Source organism: Lipotes vexillifer, unplaced genomic scaffold, assembly GCF_000442215.2.
Source record: "Lipotes vexillifer unplaced genomic scaffold, Lipotes_vexillifer_v1.1 scaffold385, whole genome shotgun sequence".
In the NCBI taxonomy this organism is placed as follows: Eukaryota; Metazoa; Chordata; class Mammalia; order Artiodactyla; family Lipotidae; genus Lipotes; species Lipotes vexillifer.
The window spans coordinates 944,329-971,511 of record NW_006792323.1 but is presented as its reverse complement, the minus strand read 5'-3'; the positions used below and the strand labels follow the sequence as shown (position 1 = coordinate 971,511).

At 43.5% G+C, this 27,183-nt stretch overlaps 1 protein-coding gene and 1 non-coding gene across 2 annotated transcripts in view; both read right to left on the bottom strand.

Annotated features, from left to right (window-relative positions):
- RARB (retinoic acid receptor beta) overlaps window positions 1-27,183 on the bottom strand; it is a 445,056-nt gene that overhangs the window by 341,320 nt on the left and 76,553 nt on the right. The window lies entirely within an intron of this gene.
- On the bottom strand, window positions 19,942-20,013 carry TRNAE-UUC (transfer RNA glutamic acid (anticodon UUC)). Its single transcript has one exon. It is a non-coding gene; the product is annotated as a tRNA-Glu (tRNA).

The window sequence follows — 27,183 nt, the reverse complement described above, 5'->3', positions numbered from 1 at the left end:
GTGTCTTAAAGTTTTCTGCATACAGGTCTTTTGTCTCCTTAGGTAGGTTTATTCCTAGGTATTGTATTCTCTTTGTTGCAATGGTAAATGGGAGTGTTTCCTTAATTCCTCTTTCAGATTTTTCATCATTAGTGTATAGGGATGCAAGAGATGTCTGTGCATGAATTTTGTATCCTGATACTTTATCAGAATCATTGATTAGCTCTAGTAGTTTTCCGGTAGCATCTTTAAGGTTTTCTGTGTATAGTGTCATGTCATCTGCAAACAGTGACAGCTTTACTTCTTCTTTGCCAATTTGGATTCCTTTTATTTCTTTTTCTTCTCTGATTGCTGTGGCCATTCAAAACTATGTTGAATAATAGTGGTGAGAGTGGAAAACCTTGTCTTGTTCCTGATTTTAGAGGAAATGGTTTCAGTTTTTCACCATTGAGAGTGATGTTGGCTGTGGGTTTGTCATATATGGCCTTTATTATGTTGAGGTAAGTTCCCTCTATGCCTACTTTCTGCAGGGTTTTTATCATAAATGGGTGTTGAATTTTGTCAAACGCTTTATCTGCATCTACTGAGATGATCATATGGTTTTTCTCCTTCAGTTTATTAATATGGTTTATCATGTTGATTGATTTGCATATATTGAAGAATCCTTACATTCCTGGAATAAACCCCACTTGATCATGGTGTATGATCCTTTTAATGTGCTGTTTGCTAGTATTTTGTTGAGGATTTTTGCATCTATGTTCATCACTGATATTGGCCTGGCCTGTACTTTTCTTTCTTTGTGACATCTTTGTCTGGTTTTGGTATCAGGGTGATGGTGGCCTCGTAGAATGAGTTGGGGAGTGTTCCTCTGCTATATTTTGGAAGAGTTTGAGAAGGAGAGGTGTTAGCTCTTCTCTAAATGTTTGACAGAATTCGCCTGTGAAGCCATGTGGTCCTGAGCTTTTGTTTGTTGGAAGATTTTTAATCCCAGTCTCAATTTCAGTGCTTGTGATTGGTGTGTTTGTATTTCCTATTTCTTCCTGGTTCAGTCTCGGAAGGTTGTGCTTTTCTAAGGAATTTGTCCATTTCTTCCAGGTTGTCCATTTTATTGGCATATATGGGAAGCAAGGGTTTCTGAATGATGAGATGTTCGGGGTAAGCCTGGCTCCGAGATGTACCTGTTGTGAGACCTACAGCAAATCACGCAGCCCTGAACCTCAGGCTGCCCATCCAAGAGGGAGCACAGTGGTCTCCTCCATGTGCCCTTAAGGTCCTATGGCAGATAGTTGGGTTGGCTTCCGAAGGCTCCGTTACACCTCCTTCTACGTGAAGACGTTGAAAATGTAAATACTACATTTGCCAGATTGTCTTCCTAGGGGTTTGAAGGAAAAAGGGAAGCAGAGGCCATCCTCCCATGGCAGGGAAGGCTGTCAAGGAAGCTCCCAAAGATGTGCATGGTGTGGTGCGGTGGCGAGCCCTCCCAGCCCTACATCAGCAACAGCTGGCTGAGCTGTGGATTGCAGTTACCGTGGTGTGACCCGCCCCCGCCACCTCAGGCAGCACCCTGGCTCCCTCTCCACCAGCTCTTCCAGCCAGGCTACAGGCACCTACCTCACTCACCAAATATTCCATCTATATTCCAGGGACTGATGAAGGCCCTTGGGGCTCATCAGTGTTCAAGAGACATAGAATCCTATCTGTGGATATTGCAGTGTAAAGGGAATTAGAAATGCTGTAAGTGAGAGTGAGTAAGAATTTTAAATCTGGCAGCTGGGGTAAACATCATTGAAAAGGTGGCATTTGAGGAAATAAATGAAGGAAGAGGGAGCTGGCCATGTGGTAGCTGATGGAAGAACATTCTAGACAGAAGGTATTGTCAGCACAAAGGCCTCTTGGTGAGCGTGTGACTGGGGAATTCAAGGAGGAGGGAGGCGTCCAGTGTGGCTGAAGCTGGCCCAGGAGGAAGAGGGTAGAAGGAGATGAAGCCAGATCTGGAACTTAATTCCCTACATTAAATCCCTTTCTGCTTGAAACAACTAGAATGACCTCTCTTTCCTCTGTGACACTGAACAAAGCAGACCCTTTGCACAATTTTATTCTAACCTTTATGCAATCGCATTGAAATTGTATTTGCACCCACCCTGAAGCTGTGGCCTCATGATCTTTGTACTCCAAGCACTAGCCCAGGGCCTTACAGGGCAGGCACTTCACAGAGAATATTGAACACAATGCAAGCACAGCTATTTCCAAACCACTGCCTCTTCCAAACAGGAGGCTTCTCTGTGGGAAGATGTAGCCTCCAATATGGCTGGATGTGTGGGGGAATAAAGGTCTTTCTCATTGAAGGGATACATTTAGTATTCTAATGAAGTAATTATAAAAGTAAGTAATTATTGAAATAGCCACATCAACTGCTAGTCATTAAAATCCTCCAAAACAGAGCTGGCATGATGGCTTAGGCTATTAGAAACCTTGGCAACCACCCAACGCCTACAATAGCTTGTAATTAATTGATCTCACCTCTTATCTGCTATTGTTAGCCCAGTGCCATCATTTGTTTGGCCTACAGATCCTATTGCCCCTTCCTTTTGATTGTATTTGTTACTGTACCCTCTCTATCTCTTTCAATTAAGCACAGGTTAAGTGGTTCACCCGCAAGAGAAGAGGAGATAATGGTACCAATCAAAGTAATCTCTTTAATTTGCTAAATGGATTACAGGGAAACCCCAGCCAAAGTGAAGTCATAGCTAGTGGCCTTCCCTTGAACTACACACAGAGTATCTAATTATTAACCCACCATAAGCCAAACTTGATTGAGGAATCAATGTCTACAAAGGTAGCAGGTATAAGCAGTTTTCAACAGAAGAGATGGCTCTCTGTGACTATACTGTTTCCAGGGTGAGACGTCCCCACTGGCTCCTTTCCTGTTTCTCACTCGCCTTACCTTACCAGTGCAATGCACAGCCTCACACACCGAGCAAAGTACTGCCCAGCACTCCAGTCAAGAGAGTGGATTTATAATCTCTTTGAGGACATGCTCTGGCTAGAATTCATTTTTCTTATTTGTATATAAATGCAAATGCAGCTTCACAGGCGTGATGGCTCTGGCTTTTGCTGACTCTGAAAATAATATATATTTAAGAGTAAACAAGTTTATCCCTAAGCTGCTAAGTAATCTTCCTTCTTTTTTGTGACCCTGCTTGTTCTCTCTGTTACACAACACACACACACACACACACACGCACATGCACACGCACACACAACTCTGAGACTCCGGGTGGGACAGAGTATAGAGAGATCCCACACCACTAGGATTCTTGGCTTTGCACATGTCCTTGGTTTGTTAAGCAAGCAGGCAATTAGGCAAAGAATGTTAAATCTGGTCATCTCCCAGTACAAGAAGAACAAAGGGTAACAGCAAGAATAAAATGGAAGGTGAAAAAATACAAAATGAAACTCTCAAAGACTGGAGCACCCAAATTGTGGTTTGAAAAGTTCAATAAATATTGATGCAACCTCTTTGTCTTCAAGCCATCCAGCTTTCCATGGAGTCCTAACCACTGGGCCACCAGGGAAGTCCCAAATTGTCTACTTTAAATGAGGTAATTTTAAACATTACATTATTATTTACATTATTTTCTTTCAATTCAATGACCAAAAAATTTATAAAATAAAGTCATTAAAATACTTATAAAAAAAGACTTCCAGCTTTCTGGGGTCATCATTGTTTTTTTCAAAATCAACTAAAATGACTTGACCCCCAAAAGCCCATGTTCTGCAGTGTCCTGTGACCTTCCCAACATTCCCAAGTGTTCCTGAGGAGGCTTATGTCCAGGTTACTTCCACTCAGCTCCTGCTCTTGCTTGACTCAGCTCTCAACCTTCTCTTCCTGTCTTGCCTCCTGGGGCGCTTGACCTCCCTCTTGTCTTCCCTCTTTAGACCAAAGACCGACCTAACTACTCTTCCTCCGTTTCCTAAAGAACCACTGACACAGGATGTGTAATCTGACATTACTGGAGTTCAGGGCAAAATCGTCCAGAGGGGTACTATAACACAGAACGGAATAGGGGATGCCTGGTGGTAAATGTTAGCTATCGCAAGCACTGCACCATCCTCCACAGAGAATGGATCACTAGCCATATTTCCTTCTGGGCTCTGGCCACCCACCGTCTTTTTCAGAGCCACCCTAATCTCTCCCATTTCCTCCCTTCTGGTCCCAACCTTCCTCTCAGTTGCCAGGAAAAAATGCTTGTTCCGTAGCTCAATAATAATCTGTCTCTTCTCTACATTTGCTCTGGGATCTGTCTTGGCACAGACAAAAGCTTCCTTAGGGTCTTGTCTCCAACAAGAATGCCTTTCAGGGACTTCCCTGCTGGCGCAGTGGATAAGAATCTGCCTGCCAATGCAGGGGACACGGGTTCAAGCCCTGGTTGGGGAAGATCCCACATGCCGCAGAGCAACAAAGCCCATGCGCCACAACTACTGAGCCTGCGCTCTAGAGCCCACGAACCACAACTACTGAAGCCCGCGTGTCTAGAGCCCTTGCTCCACAGCAAGAGAAGCCACCGCAATGAGAAGCCCACGCACCGCAACAAGGAGTAGCCCCAGCTTGTTGCAACTAGAGAAAGCCTGCATGCAGCAACGAAGACCCAATGCAGGCATAAATAAATAAAATTAAATCTTTAAAAAGTCAAAAAGAATGCCTTTCATTCTCTACAAGCAATTCTGAGCTCCTAGAGCGAACTGTTTAAACTGCAACTGGCCTGGAAAGAAAGCACCTTCAGCACCCACTCTGTTTAAGATGCAGGAGTGGGTGCAGAAGAGAAACGGCACGGGATGAGGGGGCGCCCTCTGCTTTTAGGGCGTGTATAGTATAGCAGGGGAGGTGAGTACACACCCAAGAGGCATGTGGTGAGTGGGAGGAAGTTGGAAGGCAGGAGATCCAGGTTTGGCTCCCCTACTTGATTATGTTGCACACATGGACAGGATAGGCAACCTTTCTGAGTTTTAGGTAAAACAGGGATACAAACATTCCCTTCCCTGCCTCATTCCCAGGGTGGTTGTGAGGATAAAAGGGAATGCTGTGTGTAGAAGGGCAATGGAAATCCTAAAGCCTGGTACGAGTGCAGAGCATTGTTGCTGTGAGAAGGAACACATAATAACTGGCTACACGTGCACCCCCTCACTGGTGAGCCATCTTTTGGGTTCAAATGTTAAAATGTTGGTGTCATGCTCGGCAGGACTAAAAAGAAACTAAACACTAAACAAATCAAGGACCATCCCAATGAAACCATAGCTACATACCTCAGAATCCTCCTAAATCTGCAAAAACATTCTTAGCTCTCACACGTGGTCCCCTTTAGTGCTTCTGATGGAGCAGAATGTCACTGCCCCAACTCTGTTCTCACATATGATTGTAAGGCCAAGTTCACATAGAATCTGGTAAATATGTAAATTTCCTTTGTGGCTGGCCTGATATTTTTCTCTCTCTCTTTCCCCTTACTTTGAGTAAGCTATAACTTGGTTTCCACCTGTTTATACGACCTGCTCGGTATTTCTTTGATAGACGGTATTACGACCTAGTGGAGTTTCAGCTGTGGTGGAAATAAACTCTGCGTATCAACAGATATTCGGCAGTGACCCCAAGTAGAGACACCGGTGTACCCATGTATGTTGGCCTAGAGTCGAGAACTGCTCCCGCAAACCCTATGTAATATATGGGTTTGGAAGGACTGAGAGTGGTTAGAGAATGCTTCAAGAAAGATGTTGGACTTTTCGATGGGTACAACAAAAACGGTAGACTAGGGTCTCCCTCAAAGTGGCAACTCTTATATTTGCATCACATTTAAAGTTTGCAAAAGGTTCACATACATTATCTCATTTAATTGTTACAATAAACCTGTGAGGCTGATATCACTGATTTCATTTCCTAGCTCTAGTGAAAGAGATGCCTGGAAATGTGTTCACATGTGCCCCCAAAGGCTGTACAAGATGGGCAATAGCTACAGTGTTCACAATGGCCCCAGAGCGGATACAACCTAAATGTCCATCCTCAGGATGAAGAAACACACACGAGTGTAACACTGTATCCTCACAGCAATGAGAACAAACCAACCGGGACCCGCTGCACAAAAGGATGAGTCTCTCAAACATCCTGTGTGTGAAAGATGTCAGACACAAGAGAGAAAATACTGTATGATTCCATTTGTGCAAATTTCAAAAGCCGGCTGTCAGAAGTCAGAGAGTGGATATGCTTGGGGGGACGGTGGTGACGGAGCAGGAGAATGGAGGGATCTTTGGAGGCACAAGACATGTTCTGTTTCTTGACCTAGGTTCCGGTTACCTGTGTGTTCACTTCCGAGGTCAACCCCGGTTCACAGACTTTTGTTATTTGAGAGCCACTGCTCTTTGGAATCTGGAGAAAAACCAGCTGGGAAGGAGCTCTTCTTGTGGTTTCTGATCCACAGATTTCATGCATACCTTTTCCCCTTTATTTCCCCTGCAAGTGAGAAGCTTAACTTAATCATGACCCACTGGGGCTCTCTGAGTGAGCGGAGTAGGGTGGCTTTGGGGTGGCTGAGAAAGTCCTGGACCCCATGCCCCAGGCTGCTCTCCTAGGTGGACCAGCCGGTTCCAGTCTGCCCACCCTCCACCTACACTGGCCTCCACAGCACAGTCACAGCCAGTTCTCTGTTATCTGCCTGAATTCTTCCTCACGAGCTCCACCTTAAACTATGCCTTGCAGCTTTAAGCCTCTGCTCTGCTCTTTGAAGAAACAGGTATTCAGCTAACTTCCGGAAACTACCTGGTAACACATGGATATATAGGCTTTGTTGTTGTTATTATTATTGGCCTTGAATAGTAATACCCTTTATCTACTCTTTCAACTATGCAAATAGTCATTCATTTATCCATTCATTCATTTTTCCCCTCGCTTCTCTTTTCCTGTCTAAATCAACCAGAAAAGATGACCAGTGCTGGATCTAGGACATAAGTTTCCAGTTTATGAAATGTCTATTATACAAACTGCAGTCAAGATATACTGTACTGGTCAAGTTCTCTTGATCCCCAGACCTGTCAACCAGTCAAATGCGGAATGGAGACTGGTGTGAGAAAACTGGGTATTCATGTAGCCATTGGGCTTACTACCAAGGACCCCGCTCTCTTCCAGGTATCTGCAAATGGATTTTCAGCTGGCTTTGTTTTCCCTAGGCCTTTCCCATGCTAGGTGTTCAGCCCATCATTTCTATGATCACTCTTTGAAATCAGACCGCCAATATCTTCTTTTGCCCCAAACTTTATGAGTAGCAGCTCATGGTCTGGGGATTACTTTGACTGGTTCCACAGTTATTAATAGAGGGAAAATGAGGTGTGGAATGAGTCTAGTGAAATTCCCTCTATTATATTTCACTTCATTTGGTTTCTTATATTCCCATTCCACAGATTACCAATTTATTTATTGAGTTTTTATGAGGTACTTTTTACATGGGGCTTTTACATGAATTATTTAATCTTTTTACATCAACCCCATGATGTAAATTTCCTCTTACAACCTCACTTTACAGAAAAGGAAACTGAAAGACCTAGGGATGCCCTCGTTTCATATGAGCCCCTCTACGTGGCTCTGACTTTGCTGCCTCTTTTAGGATAATTTCATTCAATCAAACAAACATGATGATGCCAGTCCCTGAGCTTGGCATTGGAGGTTCAGCCATGAACACGGTGGGCTTAATCACTGTCCTCCTGGGGCTCTGAAGCAATAGGGCATTAAAAACACTGAACACACATGATCCTGAGGGTGGTACGCATTATCAAAGGCAGCAGAGCACAGCGTCCTCCTGGGGCTGACAGTATAAGGGGGGAGCTTCTGGATGTTACAGGCAGTGAGCCAGGGGCTAAAAAATCCAGAATTGAATGAGTCAGGACTCTGAGCTCTTAAGGGTGTGGCATGGAGGGCCTGTGAGCACAATGGCTGAGAAGGTGCAGGACCCCTGAGGGCAGTGAAGGAGCACAGGAGAGCACAGGGCCAGGGGAGGCTTTAGGTCTTATTTAAAAAAAAACACTTCTAAGCTAAAGCTGCCCCACTAATTATCCTAAGATGGCACATGGGGTTGAGTACTGGCTCACACCTTCTCTGCCCCGCCTGCCTTGCCACGGTCAGTGTGGGTGCAGGACACTTCCTCACCCCCTTGCTGTCGGGCTTGCTCACTGACTTGCTTTGGCCAATGGAATGTGGGGAGAGCTGACAGTATGCCCGTCCCAAGCCTCGGCCTAAAAGACGCCTTAAGTGTTTCCTTTTGTCCCCTCTGTACTTTTGCTACCGTCGTGGGAAGAATGTATAAAGACGCAGCTGCTGGCCAATAAGGAGCAAAGAGGAGCCCAACCTGAACCCTGGGCCTAGCCCCAATCCCACACCATGCCCTCCAAGACCCTGCAGAGCCTGGCCCGCTACAGAAAATATCCTGTTGTTATAAACCACTGAGACTTGGGGGTTGCTGGTTTCACAGCATTACTGTAGCAGATACACACCAGGATTGTCCTTGCTTCCCCACCGCCACAGCGTCCCTGACTCGCCCTGCATAAAGGGGCGGTCCCCCGCCGGCAAGTCGCTCTTTACTCTTGCCTACAGCACAGAGAACCATTTTACACGCAGTGCATTTATTCACTTCCTGTCTCTTCCCCTGCTGATGCTACTTTGCAGGGTGAGTAACTGAGCGACTAGGTCTAGAGTGGTCCCCAGCCACGGCGGCACGCTGGAATCACCTGGAGTTGAACAAGCCCCCTCTCACCCCCCCCCAAACTAAAGCCTGAATCCCAGTAACATCCTGGTCAAATTGATCTGTGGGGAGGTCTTTAGGCTTTTAAAAAACTGCCCAGAAGATTCTCACGTGCAGCAAAGGTTGAGAACCACTGAGCAATGGGGTGCGGGGGCTGAGGTCAGAGATGGCTTTCTAAAGGCAGTGCCTGATCTGAGTCCTCCAAGGTGAGCTAGATAAGCCTGGTGAAGCGGGTGGGAAGGGGTAGAACTGCCCTGTCCAGTAGGGCAGCCTATAGCCATCAGCCACATGCGAGCACTTGAAATGGGTCTAGTCCAAACTAAGATGTCTTACAGTGCAAAATACACACTGGATTTTGAAGACTTAGTCTGAAAAAGGGAATGTACACAATTTCATTCATGATTTTTATATTGGCTACATGTTGAAATAGTACTTTGAACATGCTGGTTTAAATAAAATATATTGTTGACATGAATTTCTCCTGCTTCTTACTTTTTTTTAACATGGTGATGAGAGAGTTTAACGATACCTCGGTGGCTCAGGGTGTGTGTCTAGCGGGCAGCTCTGGGCTGTGGGGCTTTTCAGGCCAACAAAATGTGACCAAAGAGTGAGAGACATCCGGAGGGGTGGGGAGGGTTAGCCTGAGCACACGGCTTGCTAGGGCTCACAGGGTTGGGGAGGTAGGGTGGAGGACTCACTGAGGGTGGCACAGAGGCAGGAAAGCCATGCTTAGGGCTGCAGCCATCTCCCGGAGGTGCTTGAAAAGGATCTTTCTTAAAGCAGGACGTTCAGTGGAAGATTATAAGAGGAGATGGGCAGATACTAAGGAAGTGAAATATTTGTAATAGGCGAGTCAAGAGCCAGCTGGCAACCGCTTCCCTATTCTGAGGCACTTACAGATTGATTCGTGGGCAATTTGAAGCCATGAGCAGTTACGGTGATGAAACATATAGCCTGAATGATCACCCATCCCTTATATTTGCCAGTGAGCACGTACCCCCCTCTGCCTGCTGTCACACACGCTGTCACCTTGAAAGGTGCTATCCCATCACTGTCTCTGACGGGATGAGCTGGGAGATGTCACTTCTAACAGCCCATGAGAGATGGGGCCATTCAAAGATGTATTAGGCAGCCTCTAAGAAGCCAGCCTGCTTTGGCGAAAAGCAAGAGGGAAGAAACTCAAGTCATAACCAGATCAGAATGTCATGAAAATAATACCTTTCACCTCAGTGCCCATTAGGTGATGATTTTAAAGGCTAGTTGTGGAAACTTCTGGAGAAGGAAATGAAACGACTGCACAAATGAGGACCAGGAAAGACTCGGGACATAAAAAGAAACATTAGCTTGTCATGCACAATAGCTGAGGCCAGCTAGAGCCCCTTGTTAGATGTCCAATCAACAGTGATGATTCTGTACTTGATACAACACGTGGGTCCACATAAAAGCCACTGAAGCCTCAGCTGGACTTCACACAGTGGATAGTAATGCTCTGTGTTGGTGGCCCGTCCCCCTAGTACACGGAGAAGCGGGGGCTATCTGGGTAAGCTTGGGGCTCTCTGAGGCTTGTACAGCATCAGCTTACAGTGGATATAAAATGCATAGGAATTAACTGCGATGCCAAAAGAGAAAAGATTTCTCCCCATAATTTAATATGAAGGGTTCTATCTGATCACATTAGTAGGAACTGGTATTTTCCTAGACTGATAGAAGCTGGATGTGAAGGAGATCATCCCTCTCACTGAACAGGGCAAGATCCCGAGGCCCAGGCAGACAGCGACTCATCCAAGGTCCACAGCCAGTCAGGAGGGCTGGAAACTGAACCTGGGTTCCGGTATCCCTGTTTAGTGCTACCTGTGGCTGACCCAGGGGCTGAGGTGCCTTGGACTAAAACTACTTGAGGTGCTAGGAACAGGTCTTAGGGCCGTGGTTCTCAGCCCCGGGTGCATAGCTGATTATCTGGAGGGATTTTTAAAGAATCCTGGCTGCAAATCGGAGTAATTAAGGCGCTCTGAGGATGGGACCTAGGCATGCGCATTTTTAGAAGCTCTCCAGGTGATTCCAATCTGTAGTTGAGAATTGCTGCCTAGCAGAGTATTTGAGTGATCTTGGAGAAAAGCCAGTTTTCAAAGGCAGGGCATCACCTGCTGGAGATGACTGCCATGCCCAACAGAGGCCTCTGCTATAGAGGAGGAGACCAAGTTAGCAACGCTATCGTGACCTCAAGACTCGTTTGTTAACAGACACTGGGGAGTTGCAAAATCACCTTACTGGTGCCCAGAGAAGAAGATCGTGGCACACCTACGAGCCCTGACTGGCTGACGCCAGCTGCGTTTCAGTTGGTGCAATGGCGAATTCTCCCACCGGCCCCTCCGTGGGACCAGATGGCACACAGCCCAAGATGAACAAGTCTTTAAAGCAAAGCACAGAACAGTCCATAGAACTTTCTGCAGAGACGCAGTGTTCTCTGCACTAAGATGCTGCTACCAGCCACACATGGCTACAGTGTAGTCGAAATGTTTCAGGTATAACTAAGAAACTGAATTTTAACCCTTATTTCACTTTATTTTATATTTCAGTTTAAATAGACACACCTGGCTAGTGACCACTATTGGACAATGAAAAGAAGGTCTCAGAACTGTCCCAACCAGGTAGATGACAGAAAATTTGAGGAGGACAAAGATAAATATTTTAACTTTAAAGTGTGCTGTTGCTGATTCATGCTATATGTGTCATTAGCTTGCTTAGCAAGATTGGACATTAAAAAAATACCTTAGCAGACAGTGGTTTGTGACAATAAAGGCACAGGTAACACTGATTTTTGAAAAAGTGATTTGTGTATTTGGTTTTCCTTTATAAGCAAGATTTACTGAATTGTATGAGAAAACTCCTGCCTCGGCGTGTTAAAGTATATGATGGGGATGAGTTTGAGGCATAGCAAGGGTCTCAGAGCAACTGCCTTGCTCTCAAATGCCTGAAAGAATCATATCATAGGTGGAGCTACTGTTTCATCTAACGACAACGTTTCCGTGGCAACTCTTCCAAAAGCAAGTTATTTGAATGCCAATATCAACTTATTCTCCCAGAAACACAAAAAGCACCAAATTCTCCTAATGCAGAGGCAGGCCTCTGGCCAAGGAACATGACTAAACTTTTCTGATCACGTCTTTCAGTTCAGGAAACAGACACTCTTTTAGGCCATGCATTTGAGATGAGATTCTTGGGCTGTTGGTAGCTTAGCCTATATGACATTCCAACAGGGAGTTGTTTTGGTTAGCACTTTAATTTTCACGGAAAAACCATATCATTCCCATAGAAATGCAAACCCCTGCCACCTCTATCTTGATATTTTATCTCATTCGTAAATGCTAGACAGTTCTTCTTGATTTACCCTAAAGAAAATGGAGGGATCATAAACTTAATTCATAGTCCTTCATCCTTGGGGATTGCAGTATCCCTAACAATTTCACTTTAAAAATTGTAAAACAGAGGTTATGAGAGACCTCTGGTTCTCTGCCTGCCCAGGTATGAGCATCACTTCTATTTCACTGACAGGTAGAGGAAAAGAAGATCTGGTCAAAGGCTGGGCTGATTTAGAGGAGAGAGCACGGGAAAATGTGCCTGAAGGCTGAGGACCTGATGCCAAACTTGCCAGTAATGTAACCTTGGGTACTATGCCACTTAATTTTCCTGAGATCCACTTTTCCTATCTGCATAATAGGGATACGAACAATATTACCTCAAGGGGGTCTGTGAGGACATCACAAGGTGATGCATGTTTATATGTTTCGTAAACTGAGAGTGGTATGCAGGTATGAATTATCAGGGAGTGATAGCATGGCCTGTTCTTTCCCAGCAAGACCTGCATGTAACCTGGTTTTGTGATGGACATTTTGGCTTGTTTCCACCTTTTGGCTATTGTAAATGCTATCGCTATGAACATGTGTGAACTAATGTCTGTTGGAGTCCCTGCTTTCAATTCCTTGGGTTTATACTCAGAAGTGGAATGGCCGGATCATATGGTAATCGTATTTTTAATTTTTTGAGGAGCTGACACATTGTTTTCCACAGTGGCTGCACCATTTAACATTCCCACCAGCAATGCACAAAGATTCCAATTTCTCTACCTCCTCACAAACACTTACTCTCTGTTCTTTGTTCGTTTTTGAATAATAGCCATTCTAATTGGTATGAAGGGGTATCTCACTTGGTTTTGATTTGCATTTCCCTAATGCTTAGTGATGTTGAACATATTTTCATATACTTATTGCCATTTGCATATTTTCTTTGCAGAAATTTTTATTCAAGTCCTTTGCCCATTTAAACATGACATTCTTAATGTCAACGAGAGTGTATCTATTTTGTTAAAAAATGTTTTAGGATCTAACAACAAAGTCATAATGTCCTTAAAGTCACTGTTAAATGACTCCACGTTGTTATTATAATCACTATTATTTTAATAACTTATCATTCTTGCTGCTATTTAATTTAAAATGATTGAATAATAGCCCTGTTCTAGGCACGGTGCACATGTATTGACTTACTGGATCTTCACACCTACTCTACAAAGCAAGTCTTGTTAGTATTACCATTTTACAGTTGGGGAAACTGAGGCTTAAAGGAGCTAACTAACTTGCCCAAAGGCCACGCAGCTATTAAGTGAAAGAAGTGGGACTTGAAGCCAGGCAGTCAGGTGCAAATTCTCTGTTCTCACCACAATGTGTTGCTGCCTCTCAGTGATGGCTGCTGGTCAATGATCCACTGACCTTACAGGACATCCAAGTTAGAGGAACAATAAATAACAGGTTATTGCTCGTGGTCTTTCATTTCAGAATACTAAAGGAGATTCATGGTCTCATTTCTATGACTATTCTGTGTTCTTCTGAAGTGATCCAGCAATATGACTATAGTTCGCTATTATTTAATAGCTCAAAGATGAGATGTATTTTGCAACATACCTGAAAAAATATATTCCATAACACCATACTGTCTTGGCTTGACAAGTTACTCAAGGGACCAAGGTAAGTCATAATCACTTTTGGTATTCAGCATCCTTACATACTGGAGGAGAAAATTTGCATTTCACCCATTTATTCTACAAATCTTTATTGAGGGCCCCTCATGTGCATGGTACTATTCCAGATTCCAGGTATTCAAACAGACAAAGCTTTGCTCTAACTGGTGGTGAGGCAGGTATGACAGGCCGGGAACATGCAATTGCATAAAAACTTCAATATCAAGTAATGCTGGGGACCAGGAAGAAGAATAAAGCAGGTAAGAGGAGGAGGGGTTCTAAGGTGTGAAGAGGGTCTGACATTTTAGACAGGGCTGTCAGGGAAGGCTTCTATGATAAGATGACATTTGAGAGAGAGCAGAATGACACAAGAAAATGAACAATTGGTAGAGAGCATCTCAGACAAAGGGAACAACCAGTGCAAAGGCCCTGAGGCAAGAACACCCCTGGAATTTGTGTAGCACAGCGAGGAAGGAAAGGTGGGTGGAAGAGAATGAAAGAGGGGGCTAAAATTCATTAACTCTGCTGTTTCTTGAGTTCTTCATGGCAACACTGGAGTTTACCAAATGGCAGTGACCCAGCTGGGGACCAGAGCTGAAATATACCACATCTAAGATCTGAGCTGGGAAAATGACATGGAAACGATAGATTTGCTTTTGAAGAGCACGTAGCACTGGATTATTTTTCCATTTCCTGGAGGACCGTGAATCAGAAATGTCTGAACAAAAAAGAATTCCCCAGGGGGTAAGGCACTTCCCAGGGCATTGACGTGCACATATAAATGCCAATTGGGACATTAAGATTCATTTCTTCTACATCAGATGATGAACCCTTCAATGTTGGATATGTTTGCTCTTTCTAAAAACCAAGGATGGTCACCAAATCCTCTCTAATGGAGAAGGGGAAAAGAAGTCCATAAACCTTAAAAGATTAAAAGAGGATGATTGGACTTCCCTGGTAGCACCGTGGTTAAGAACCCACCCTGCCAATGCAGGGGACACGGGCTCGACTCCCGGTCCGGGAAGATCCCACATGCCGCAGAGCAACTAAGCCCGTGTGCCACAACCAGTGAGCCTGCACTCTAGAGCCCGCGAGCCACAACTACTGAGGCTGTGTGCCACAACTACTGAAGCCCGTATGCCTAGAGCCGGTGCTCTGCAACAAGAGAAGCCACCGTAATGAGAAGCCTGTGTACCACGATGAAGAGTAGTCCCCACTCACCACAACTAGAGAAAACCTGCGTGCAGCAATGAAGACCCAATGCAGCCAAAAAACAAATAAAATTTAAAAATACATAAATAAAGTAAAACAAAAGAGGATGATTCATGTGTGACAGCTCATCTGAGTACAGATTTTTTTATTGTAAAATTTTATTAAAAATTTTACCATTCAATAATATGCTCCAAGAAATTTGACATTAGAATCACAGATAATTTAGGAAAAATATAACCTTTCTAGGATTTGACAAAAACCTTGAGACATTATCAAAATTAAGAAAATATATTAGTTTCAGCATTATCTGTATACATTTGTCAATTTTCCATATTGGATTTCTATAGTTGATTCTGAATATCTCAATCCATAAACACTAGAAAATGAGAGTACTTAATTCCATGCCATTATTATATATAAAGGTCTGATTTTTAATTTATATTTAATAACCAGATACTGGAATCACCACAAATTATATAGCCCTTCAGTTCTTACAGAATGAACTCCCACCCAGATAACTCCCAAATGTGAATAACGGTATTTCAGAATAATACCCAAACACTAAAAATCTCTTTTCAAAAGGAGTCTGTCACATTTTCTACAGAATAAAAATAACCTCAGTCAAATGTGGAAAAGGTAAGGGTTCTGTAGGATTCCAGCCTCCAAACTCCACTGTCAAGGATGGCATTTTATTCCTAACAACAAGAAGAAACTGAACAAGAGGTGATAAAATGAAGACAGATCAAAGAAGTAGGTAGGAGAGCTAGGAAATAGTTATATACACACGACTATATATAAAATAGATAACTAATAAGGACGTACTGTGTAGCACAGGGAACTCTACTCAATACTCTGTAATAACCTATATGGGAAAAGAATCTAAAAAAAGAGTGGATAGATGCACATGTATAACTGATACACTTTGCTGTATATCTGAAACTAACGCAGCATTGTAAATCAACTATACTCCAATAAAAATCAAAAAAAGAAAATGCTCACATTCTCAAAAAAGAAAAAAATAAAAATAAAAACAATGAAATCACCTGTGTAGAGAATTGTGAGCAGCAGTGGGAGGTGAAGGAGTGGACTCGCTAGAGGCCAGGGTGGGCCTCACGCCGCCTTTTGATCTCTAAAGAGAGGCCTTCGGTGCTTGAACAGTTAGAAGGCTGGGCTGCCACAGTTTCCCGACAATGCCTAATATACCATAGCTGCTCAAAATTAATACGATGTACTCTGTAAATAAAGTAAGAGGAAAATGCAGGTGCTTAATCAATACTGAATCAAGGTCAAATCAGTCCTCTATCTTGAGGTGGGAGAATGGGAGAATACGTTTCTAACATAATTATATGGTTTTTGTAATGATTAAATTTATAAAAATCAATAAACATGTTAGTTTTCCATCAAAAAAACACATTGGATTGCACTAGAATAAAGCAATATATAATTTTGCTAAGTTCATCGTGAATAAGTTATTCAATCAGCTCTCGCAGACTTTTTGAGGATGCCAGCCACAGAAGACCAAGAGGAAGACTGACTCCACAAGGCATCATCCGAGCTTTGGCAAGAAGTCATGCCTTAGCCATTCTCCCTCGTGAGAAATAGGATAGTGGCTCTTGCCCACCATGGTTATAGAGTGGAGGAAAAACAGCTTCCCTTTACCCCTGAGGGTTCTCGGAGGCATCCTGAGATGATGCTGTCCCCTTAAAGTCCTTCACGCTTTCTCCTCCACTTCCTCAGATTCTAAATCAATCAGGTTACTGTTTAGCAAGAGCTTTGAATTCAGTGAAAAATATCATCAGCTTTGTAAACAAGCTGTTTGCCACAAAACAGAATCACCCTCCAAAAAAACTGTACCCAAGCTAATAAATACGTATTACTAGTTTGCTCTGCCACTAACTGAACTGCTGAAATAAGTGAGGGGGTTGCCTGAAAACTTACGAATTCTCTTGCGCCCTTGCACAAAACAAGCTCCTGATACCCCTTGCCTTTGATGGCGTCTACTTCTTTCCAGGGGTCTAAGAGAAACAAGGGTGTCAGAGCAAATGCCTTCAAGGGCTCCCCCCCAAGAACTGCCGAGAAGACACAGAATTTCTGACTGAGAGGAGGCGACAGCATGTCCCCCAGCGGCAGCATGAAAGGCAGATGCTGTGAGCAACCGCAGATTTAATGTACTCCTTCCTTCCGTCTCTCCTCCCGGGCACAGTGGCCTTCCCCTGGGACTGACTCTCATCAAACTGACAAAATGATCATGTGTGGACTCACAGTTAGGCCCAAGGATTTTCCCAAAGACCAAGGTGGCTTTGAAGGATAATCCATGGCTCATTTTTACACTTGAGGCCCATGGCGTATATGTCTTAGAAGTTGCCTGGCTGAAAAATCTCAGATGGAGCTAATTCACTCAGTGTTTTCCTTAAACCCGTGAGGCTAAAGGCTATTGGGTTTCATGAGAAATAAACAAAATTTCGAATTAACTACAGCGACCTCCCATTTATGTAGACTGACCACAGAAGGGATTGTTGGGGTTGGCAGAATAAAGGGGATCACTCAGTGTTACTGTATGTCAAGCTGGCTGACATCACGCAAGCTATTTAATGTCTCATGCCTCAGTTTCCACATTCATGAAATGGGCAGTAGAAATTGTACCTACATCAGAAGACTGTTGTAAAAACTAAATGGATTAACACATGAAAAGCACTAAGAGCAATGTCTAATACATAATAACAATAAAGTAAATGACAGTATAGCAATAAGAGTAATGCAATTTATATTCTTAACATCACATATTGGTTGACCAGTTTTCACAGAAATGGAATTATTGATATGAATAACTGTAATTACTGGGCACAGGTTGACCCCTCTTCTGTGCTGATCCTTAAAGGGAATTTAGGTTATCCCTAGGTATCTGAATGATCAAAAATGTTTACTGAGGGTCTATTATTTTTTCTTAATATAGGGATTCAAAAATGAATAGATGCTAAAGAAGGTCAAAGTTAAGTCAGGGAAACTGACAAATATACAACTGCTACAGCAATATATAAATGTATCAAATTAACATGCTGTACCTTAAATTTATACAATGTTATATGTCAGTTATATCTCAATCAAAAAAACCCCACAAAATTCTATGATGGTATTTATCACGTGGAATGACAGAGTTCTGTGGGAACACAGAAATGGGCACTGTGGTAGGCAGAATAACAGCCTGTCCAAAGACGTCCAGGTTCTCACCCCCAGAACCTATAAATATGTTACATATATGTCAAAGAGGAATTAAGGTTGTTAAACAGCTGACATTAAAATCGGGAGATTATTTTGAATTTTCTGGGTGGGTCCAAAGCAAGCAGGAGGTCTTTAAAAGTGGGAGAGGGAAGCAGCAGAGTAAGTCAGAGGGATGTGACGGGAGGAGAAGTCAACCAGCCACTGCTGGATTTGAAGCTGAAGGGAGGGACCACGAGCTAAGGAATGCAGCTGCCGTGTAGCACCTGAAAAAGGCAAGGAAACAGATGCTCCCCGAAGCCTACAGAGAGCGATGAGCCCCGCTGAAGCCTTGACTTTAGTCCATGAGACCCGTTATCAGACTTCAGACCTACTGAGCTGTGAGAGAATAAATCTGTATTGTTTACAACACTACATTTGTGGTACTTTGTGGTACTGATACAGAGGTAGGATCCAACTTGTACGTGGAAAGAGAGAGGGGTGATAGAGATGGGAAGTTTCTGGGAGGGATCACAGCTGAGCTGAGCGTCAGAGGATGACCAGTGGACACCTGTAGTGAGGGGACTTTGGATGAAGACTAGTTTCACCGATCCAGTGAAGAAAGCTTGAGGAGTGGAATGTTCGAAAATGAGTCTGGATAGACATTATGGCTTCCGTAATAGGGAGTCATCATCTTTAGCCTATGAGAGAAAGGGCCTCGGAGGGGCTTTAATCCAGGGGATAATAGGGTCACTTTTTGTGTCTTGGAAAATTACTGGGGCAGCAAGCTTGAAGAGGGTAGGCCAAGAGAGAGGAGACCACATATGAGGTCTAAGTGAGAGGTGGCAGAGCCAGAATTAGGGCAGTGGGGAGTCAGAAGAGAAGGAAAGTACCAATTTGGGAAACACTGGCCAGAAAAATGGCTTGGAAGTGAGGCACGAGGATGAAGGTGGAATCCAGAACCACCTCTGCATTTCTAGCTTGGGTGACAGGAGGTAAATGTGCCCTCACATGCCGGAGGAGGAGGGGAAGTTGATTTAGAGGGAAGACGATGAGCTTCTTTCTGAATGATCTGGGGTCACCAGATGGGGACACATAGTGGACAGCCACACGGGTACCTCTAGAACCTATGCGGGCTTGGACTGCTGAGATGGGTTTGACATCTGGAAACAGGAGTTGCCATCAGCATGTGGGGGATAATCTGAATAGTAAGACTGGATGACATCACTCACGAATGAGAAGAACAGTGGGCTGTGGATAGGGGACCAGAGCATGTAAGAGGTCCAGGAAAAAGATGGAGGAGCAACGAGCAGGAAACAGCCTGGAGAACTAGCATGGGTGGTGTCCCAGGAGCCAAGGGAATAGAGGGTTTCACGAAGGGAAGGCGACAGAGAGTCAAATGGAGCAGGGTTTAGGAAGTTAATAACTGGGTGGTGACGATGGTGGTGGTGGTCATCATCATCATCATCATCATCAATTATAAGGAGAAGAGAAACCAGCACTTCTTGAGCATTCATTTTGAGCCAAGTACAATGATTTTAGTTAACCAATACATATAGAGCACACACTTCCTACCGGAAACTACCCTAAGTGCTTTATAAATTTTAACTCATTTCATTCCTGTAACAATCCTAGGAGGTAGACACTATTACTAGTTCCATTTTACAGATAAAGAAATAGTAGCAGACGTTAACTTGCCCCACATTGCTCAGTAAGTGATGACTCTCTAGGGGCTATGGCCACCCCATGCGGCTTGTGGGATCTTAGTTCCCCAACTAGGGATTGAACCTGGGCCACAGCAGTGAAAGCGCCGAGTCCTAACCCCTGGACCACAGGGGAATTCCCTAGAGGCCAGGTTCTTATCACTAAGCTCTGCTGTCTCCATCTCCCTTGATTTTCAAGGACACATAAGCCAGTTAAGTAGGTTCCGCCATCATCCTAATTGAAGAGGTCAGGCAACCAAGGATTAGCAAGGTTTACCAACTTGCTCAAGGTCAGCCAGCCTCCGCGGTGGGCCTGGACAGGTGAGATCAGGCTGAATGAATGGGCACCAGTAACTTGAAGGAGAAGCTCTAGATGACATCTCTCACAAGACATAAGCTCCCCTTTCCTCTGGCTGGCAGATGAGGTGAAGGGCTGCTCCAATCCAGTCAAGCATTAAGCTGGGTTGGGCACAGGTAGCCATTTTTAAGACTTGGCTCCATTCTGGTTTGTTCTCACCCCTTGGGTGTGGCCTCTTGACTTCTGCTTGAGAGCCTGGCAAGTCTCTGTCTCCTGCGGGATCGTGGGAGACCCTGCCCCGCCCTTTGGAGGTCCGCTACTCTTTTCTCCTACTGAAAGGAGTGTGAACAAATCCCAACACTGAACTTTTTGGTCTGTTCAGTTTCTGTATAAATGGTAGGCCGATAACTGGGACAAATCTCCTTTAAATTAGGAATTCTTAATTGGCTTAAAACAGAACACAGAGGTTCCAAAAACGTTATCTATGACATGCACCCCAATGTTCACAGCAGCACTATTCACAATAGCCAAGACACGGAAGCAACCTAAATGTCCATCCACAGAGGAATGGATGAAGAAGATGTGGCACACGTATACAATGGAATAGTACTCAGCTGTCAAAAAGAATGAAATAATGCCATTTGCAGCAACACAGATGCAACTAGAGATTATCATACTAAGTGAAGTAAGTCAGGCAAAGATCAATATCATATGATGTCACTCATATGTGGAATCTAAATTATGACACAAATGAACTTATCTATGAAACAGAAACAGACTCACAGACATAGAGAACAGACTTGTGGCTGCCAAGGAGAAGGGGAGGTGGAGGAGGGATGGACTGGGAGTTTGGGATTAGCAGATGCAAACTGTTATGTAAAGGATGGATAAACAACAAGGTCCTACTGTAGAGCACAGAGAATGATATTCAATATCCTATGATAATCCATAATGGAAAAGAATATTAAAAAAAGAATGTGTATATATATGTGAATAACTGAATCACTTTGCTGCACAGAAGTAATTAACACAACATTGTAAATCGACTCTACTTCAATTAAAAAATAAAAATATAAATATAAAAGCCCCCGAAACACAGAGTTATGTATTTCTTATTCTACACAAAATACTGCAGCTTTCTTCTCTGTGAACCAGGACTTGCAAAGCTCTGGTGTTCTTGCATTTGCCGTCTTCTGCCCAGGCCTGAAAGAATGCAACTGGGGTCCCCTATCCCAGGGAACTCTGACCACTGGGTATCAGAGGCTGATCTCAGTCAGTACAAACAACAAACAAAGCTGAGACTCAGCTGGGCTTGTGCCCAAGAAAACCAGCCACACACGAACACACACCATGGGGGGAGGAGAAAGGGGAAAGAGTTCCAGAAACAAACCCAAGAGAGAAAAAGGCAGGCTGAGAAGCTGGCTCCACACTGACTGGCTCCCACATGGATGTGTGAGAGACAAAGCCTGAGAAAGAAAAGCTTCCCTCCACTTGCCTAGGAGAGGAGCCCGCATCTCCTGACTTGGCTGGAAAACAATGACAAAGGCTAAGAGGTCTGACTCTACTGAGAAAGGAGACAGACAGCTTTGATTCATGCATAAAATAAAAATAGGTTTTGCTTAGAAAGAAAAACATCAGAACTGCTTTGCCATCTTCTGTATTCTTTGTATGGAGAAGTCATCCTGACTGAAGTACTTACTGGAAGGCTCATGGGTCAGTTAAGATAACAATAGATGCTGTAACAGGTAAACCTGAAACCTCAGTGGCTCCACACGGAGTGGGGGAGCGTGTATACAAATGAGGAACAGACTGAATGAGCTTCTGGAGCAGACAGCTGACGTGCGCTTTGGTGGAAAGGTTGAGTTTTCCAGACTGAGAAGCTAGGGTGGTAGTAGGGGTAGCATCAGACATGGCTTGCGGGGGGGTGGACTATAATTATCGTAAGGGACCGGGGGATGGAGGGGGCTACGAGGTGTAGGAAGGAATGAGGGCTTGGGAAAGAGGGAAGGAAGAGGGACGGATGAATAGTAGCGGGCAGGAAGGGTCTGGGACGAGGTGGAGGAAGCGAGCCCATGCTTGGGGCCAGAGCCTTCAGTTTGAGCATCTCTAATGAGCAGGCCTCCTGAGGAAGCCAGTTTCCTATGTGGACAACTTGAGATGCCATCAAGGTCTTCTCAGCCCAAACCTGCCTCACTTTGGTTCCCACCCTTCTGCCCTGGTTCTACTCTCCTAGACACGTAGGTCAAGCATAATCCCCTTTTCTACAGGCCAGCCCTTCCAGAACCTCAAGTCAGTTTTCACAGGTCTCCACAAGGGTCTCCCCTTCTCCAGGATAAAAGCCCTCTTCATATGTGCTTTCCTATGAGGATGGTTTTGACCACCTTTTCATCATCACAGTCCCCTATGCAGGACATATTCCAGCTGGTCAACTTTTCCCTTGAAATGTGGTCCCCAGACAGAACAGGCTCTTCCAAGTGTGGTTCACCAGCCCAGCCTTTGATCTGCACTGGAGCATCAAATGATGTTACCAACCAGACATACCACATGGCTGAGTCACGCTCAACTTCCTGTCAGCCACTACCAGTGCCGCTGCTAAGCTCATTCTCTAGCCCACTTAGGGCAGATGTTTTTTGAATGTGAGTGTATAATCTTCCTTTGATCAATTTACACTTTCCTTGGTAAGATTTGGTCCGTTTTTCCAGGCTGTCAAGAGCTTTTGGAATTCTTTTATAATGTCTTGGACAATTATTATAAGCATGAAGCCAAAGCCCTCCTCTAGTTCTTGATCATGGTGTTTAATGAGACAAAGGTAAAATAGAACTCCATAAATTGCCACCCAAGACCTCTCAAAAATAGGCTGTGTCACTCTTTATTTTTATCCTTGGATGTTCTTATCTTTCCCCACATTTTAACGTCTTCCGTTTTAATATCGGGGTTCATCAGAAAACACCACAGGCGGCCAAATTAGTTTCTTCAGTTTCCTTTCTCTTTTCTGCTCCACTGATGACATGGTCAGAATTTTATTTCTGACCCCCTCCTGTCCTTTTTGAGAATACTGTCCTTTGAGTTGTTGTTCATAAATTTTCATTAACGTTTGCTCAAATATTTATAAAGATTCTGAAGTCATGGTTATATGTCTGATCATGAGCTACTTCCCAGCACAATGTTCTGCGTTTTTTTCCTGTATAAATTTTAAGAAAACATGGACCACATCCCCTTGATGGGATATACCTCTTTAATCAATTTCTTCTTAATTCCTTTCATTCCTCCTTAATAATTAGACAAGTTTTACTCATTGTTTTTGCTCTTGCATTCGAGGAGATTATGTCAATAAGAGTGGAACAACAAAGCGAGATGGATTTTCTAGACTGAGGGAACAATACGAGAAAAGACAGGTAAGTAAAGATAACAGCATATTCTGCAGATTGTTCATGTACGTATGTTTCGTTCACATCTCCCAAGTAGACTGGCATTTCTTTGATGGCAGGAAGGGACCACATCTTTTCTGTAGAATATTGGTTCTTCTGCTTCTATCACAGTGGAGTGGCAAGTACCCAAGTATCCACGAATATTTTTTAATAAATAACAACGACAACTACACAGTTTGATGTTTAAATGCATACATACTTTCACCCACTGGTTGAAGCATTGAAGTCCTGGAGATTAGTCCAATGTGTAACACCACTCCTCACAGAAATATTTACGGACGTACATTTACACAATAGATAAAAAGATAGTCACAAATAAATCAGAGTTTAGAAGGAAAAATTCACCTTTAGGAAATCTCACTGAAAAGTCAGTAAATCTTGTGAAACGAATGTTATAAATGAATTTACAAACACACACACACAGTGGCCTTTACTTGTCCAGCAGACCAAAGGTACAAAATAATCATTTAAAATGTATTTTTGTCAATAGTTACATATATTTCAAAGACCAGGTTCCAGTTGTCTTTGGACTTTAGCAGCTCAACTAATAAATAAATAAAATTGTGTTGCATAAACTACTCTAATATATATAAAATCTATCTGCAACCAGAATTTATAATTAGTTTTTTCACCCGTATTATCAGCTCTGTGAGAGCCCTAAATGGTGAGTACTGACTCTTATTCATCAAGATAAAATACTAGCTTTTATTTTTTCACTTACAAGGTGCATAATGATTAAGGATTCTGGTTGCCAAGGGTGAAATGCTGCTTCAAACTCACAGTTCAATTGTTTTGTGAGTTTGTAATTGCACCCTTTCTGAGGGATGAGGAAGGCAGAGGAGGAAACTCACAAAAGTGACACAAAGTAGATAATAACAGGGTCCCATGAAGAATCCATAATGATGTTTAACATATGAGGGAAAGAAATTGTTTTAGTCACAAAGAATGATCTCTGATCGCCCACTGCTAGCTACCACAGAGAGGGCTGTAGATCTTAGGATGCACACTGTGTTCTGATAACAAGTTAAATATCCAGGTCCTGATCCCCAGAGAAAATTCATATTTTTCTTGATGCACTGTGGCTGCGAAGTTCTTTGAGAAAACTCACCAGGCTTTCACTGGGTGCCCATGTTTGGTGATAGGAATGCGAGGCTGTTATCCAAAGCGAAGTCCGAATGTAAAACGGCCAGCAAACTTGATCTCTTGACCAATATTGAGGGCAGCCCCTGGTCAGACCAACAGAGAACCAGAAGAGTGCTAGTATTTGCTGAGAATGTACTAGGTATCAGGCGTGGTGTTGGATGTTCCTAAGTTCCACGTCAACCACTTCAAGTGGTGACTAACATGTCCAGTTCACAAACGAGAGTGCCAAGTGTGACAGAAACATGCAAACTGCCCAAGGCCACAAAGTCTGTTAGTGGCAGAGCCTAGAATCTCTCCAAACACCATCACACCACACTGTCTTCTGCTTCCTTCCATCTCACTTTTTTTTTTTTAAGATTTAATTGTTTTGATTTATTTTTTATTTTGGCTGCACCAGGTCTTAGCTGCAGAACGCAGGATCTTCGCTGTGGCATGTGGACTCTTAGTTGCGGCGCACATATGGGATCTAGTTCCTCGACCAGGGATCGAACCCAGGCCCCCTGCATTGGGATCGCGGAATCTTACCCACTGGACCAACAGGGAAGTCCTCCCTTTCTTGTATTCTCCCTCTCTTCACCCAGCCACCCAGTGGCTAAGCCACTTGGCCATCCAGCACCCTCCCACCCGCCCCCACAAAACCTTGCCTTCAAGGAAAGCATTTTAAGTACATTTTCAATGACCCTCTTTCAGGTGACGCATTTCAGGAAAGCTGTCAGAGAAGGAGCATCCAGCTGGCTGCTAAGGTTGATGCTCAAGGATGGCGTTATTCCAGTGTGATTATCCTCAATCAGTTTCTCAGCATTTTTGTAAAAGCAGAAGTAGGATGTCATTAGTTCATTCAGAGATGATCAGGCTGAAGGTGACTAATTAATATTCACCAAACTTTCAAAAAAAACCAAACGATTACTAACACAGAGGCCCATTTACTAACATAAGCTAAGTATGTCCTGAGTTGTTAATCCTGTTCTCCGTGGAACTGCTTCTCAGTATAGGGTACCAGAGAAACCAAAGAGGAGAGGAAGTACTCCTGAAGTCTTTCATCCAGGCTGTAGAAAGGTGTGATGAATTATCTTCATTCCACAATCAGTGTGTATCTTTTTACTTATTAAAGTATAGTTGATTTACAATATTCTGTTAGTTTCAGGTGTGCAGCAAAGCGATTCAGTTATATATAAATGTATACACACACACACATATTCTTTTTCATGTTCTCTTCCATTATAGGTCATTACAAGATATAGTCCCCTGTGCTATACAGTATAGGTCCTTGTTGATTAACTATTCTATATATAGTAGTGTGTATCTGCTAATCCCAAACTCCTAATTTATCCCTCCCACCACTTCCTCCTTTGGTAACCATAAGTTTGTTTTCTATGTCTGTGAGTCTATTTCTTTTTTGAAAATAAGTTCACTTGTATCATTTCTTTAGATTCCACATATAAGTGATATCATGTGATATTTGTCTTTCTCTGTCTGACTTACATCACTTAGTTTGACAATCTCTAGGTCCATCCATGTTGCTGCAAATGGCATTATTTCATTCTTTTTTATGGCTGAGTAGTGTTCCATTGTGTGTGTGTGTGTGTGTGTGTGTGTGTGTGTGTGTGTGTGTGTGTGTGTATCTCACATCTTCTTTATCCATTCCTCTGTCGATGGACATTTAGGTTGCTTCTATGTCTTGGGTGTTATAAATAGTGCTGCCATGAATATAGGGGTGTACATATCTTTTCAAATTATGCTTTTCTCTGGATATATGTCCAGGAGTGGGATTGCTAGATCATATGGTAACTCTATTTTTAGATTTTTAAGGAATCTCTGTACTGTTCTCCACAGTGGCTGCAACAATTTACATTCCCACCAACAGCGTTGGAGGGTTCCCTTTTCTCCACACCTCTCCAGCTTACTAAGGGCATACCTTTGATGACCTGTACCAGGTACACACATCTCTCTCCTTTGGATAATGATCAGAAAACCCTGACAAATTTTTAATATCATACTCCATTTTGCTGTGAGTCATTATATGTCTCATGATGATATGGCAACCAACCGAACGAGATGATAACTGATTTCAGAGCACTTTACCTTAGAACGAGTTGATAACTGATTTCAGAGCACTTTACCTTAGAACATGTTATCCTAGCATATATCGCTAGTGGGAATGTAAAATTGTGCAGATGCCTTAGGAAAAGTTTGTCCCTCAAAAAGTGAAACATAGGGCTTCCCTGGTGGCGCAGTGGTTGAGAGTCCGCCTGCTGATGCAGGGGACACGGGTTCGGGACACGGGTTCGTGCCCCGGTCCTGGAGGATCCTGCATGCCGCGGAGCAGCTGGGCCCGTGAGCCACGGCCGCTGAGCCTGCGCGTCTGGAGCCTGTGCTCTGCAATGGGAGAGGCCACAACAGTGAGAGGCCCGTGTACCACAAAAAAAAAAAAAAAAAA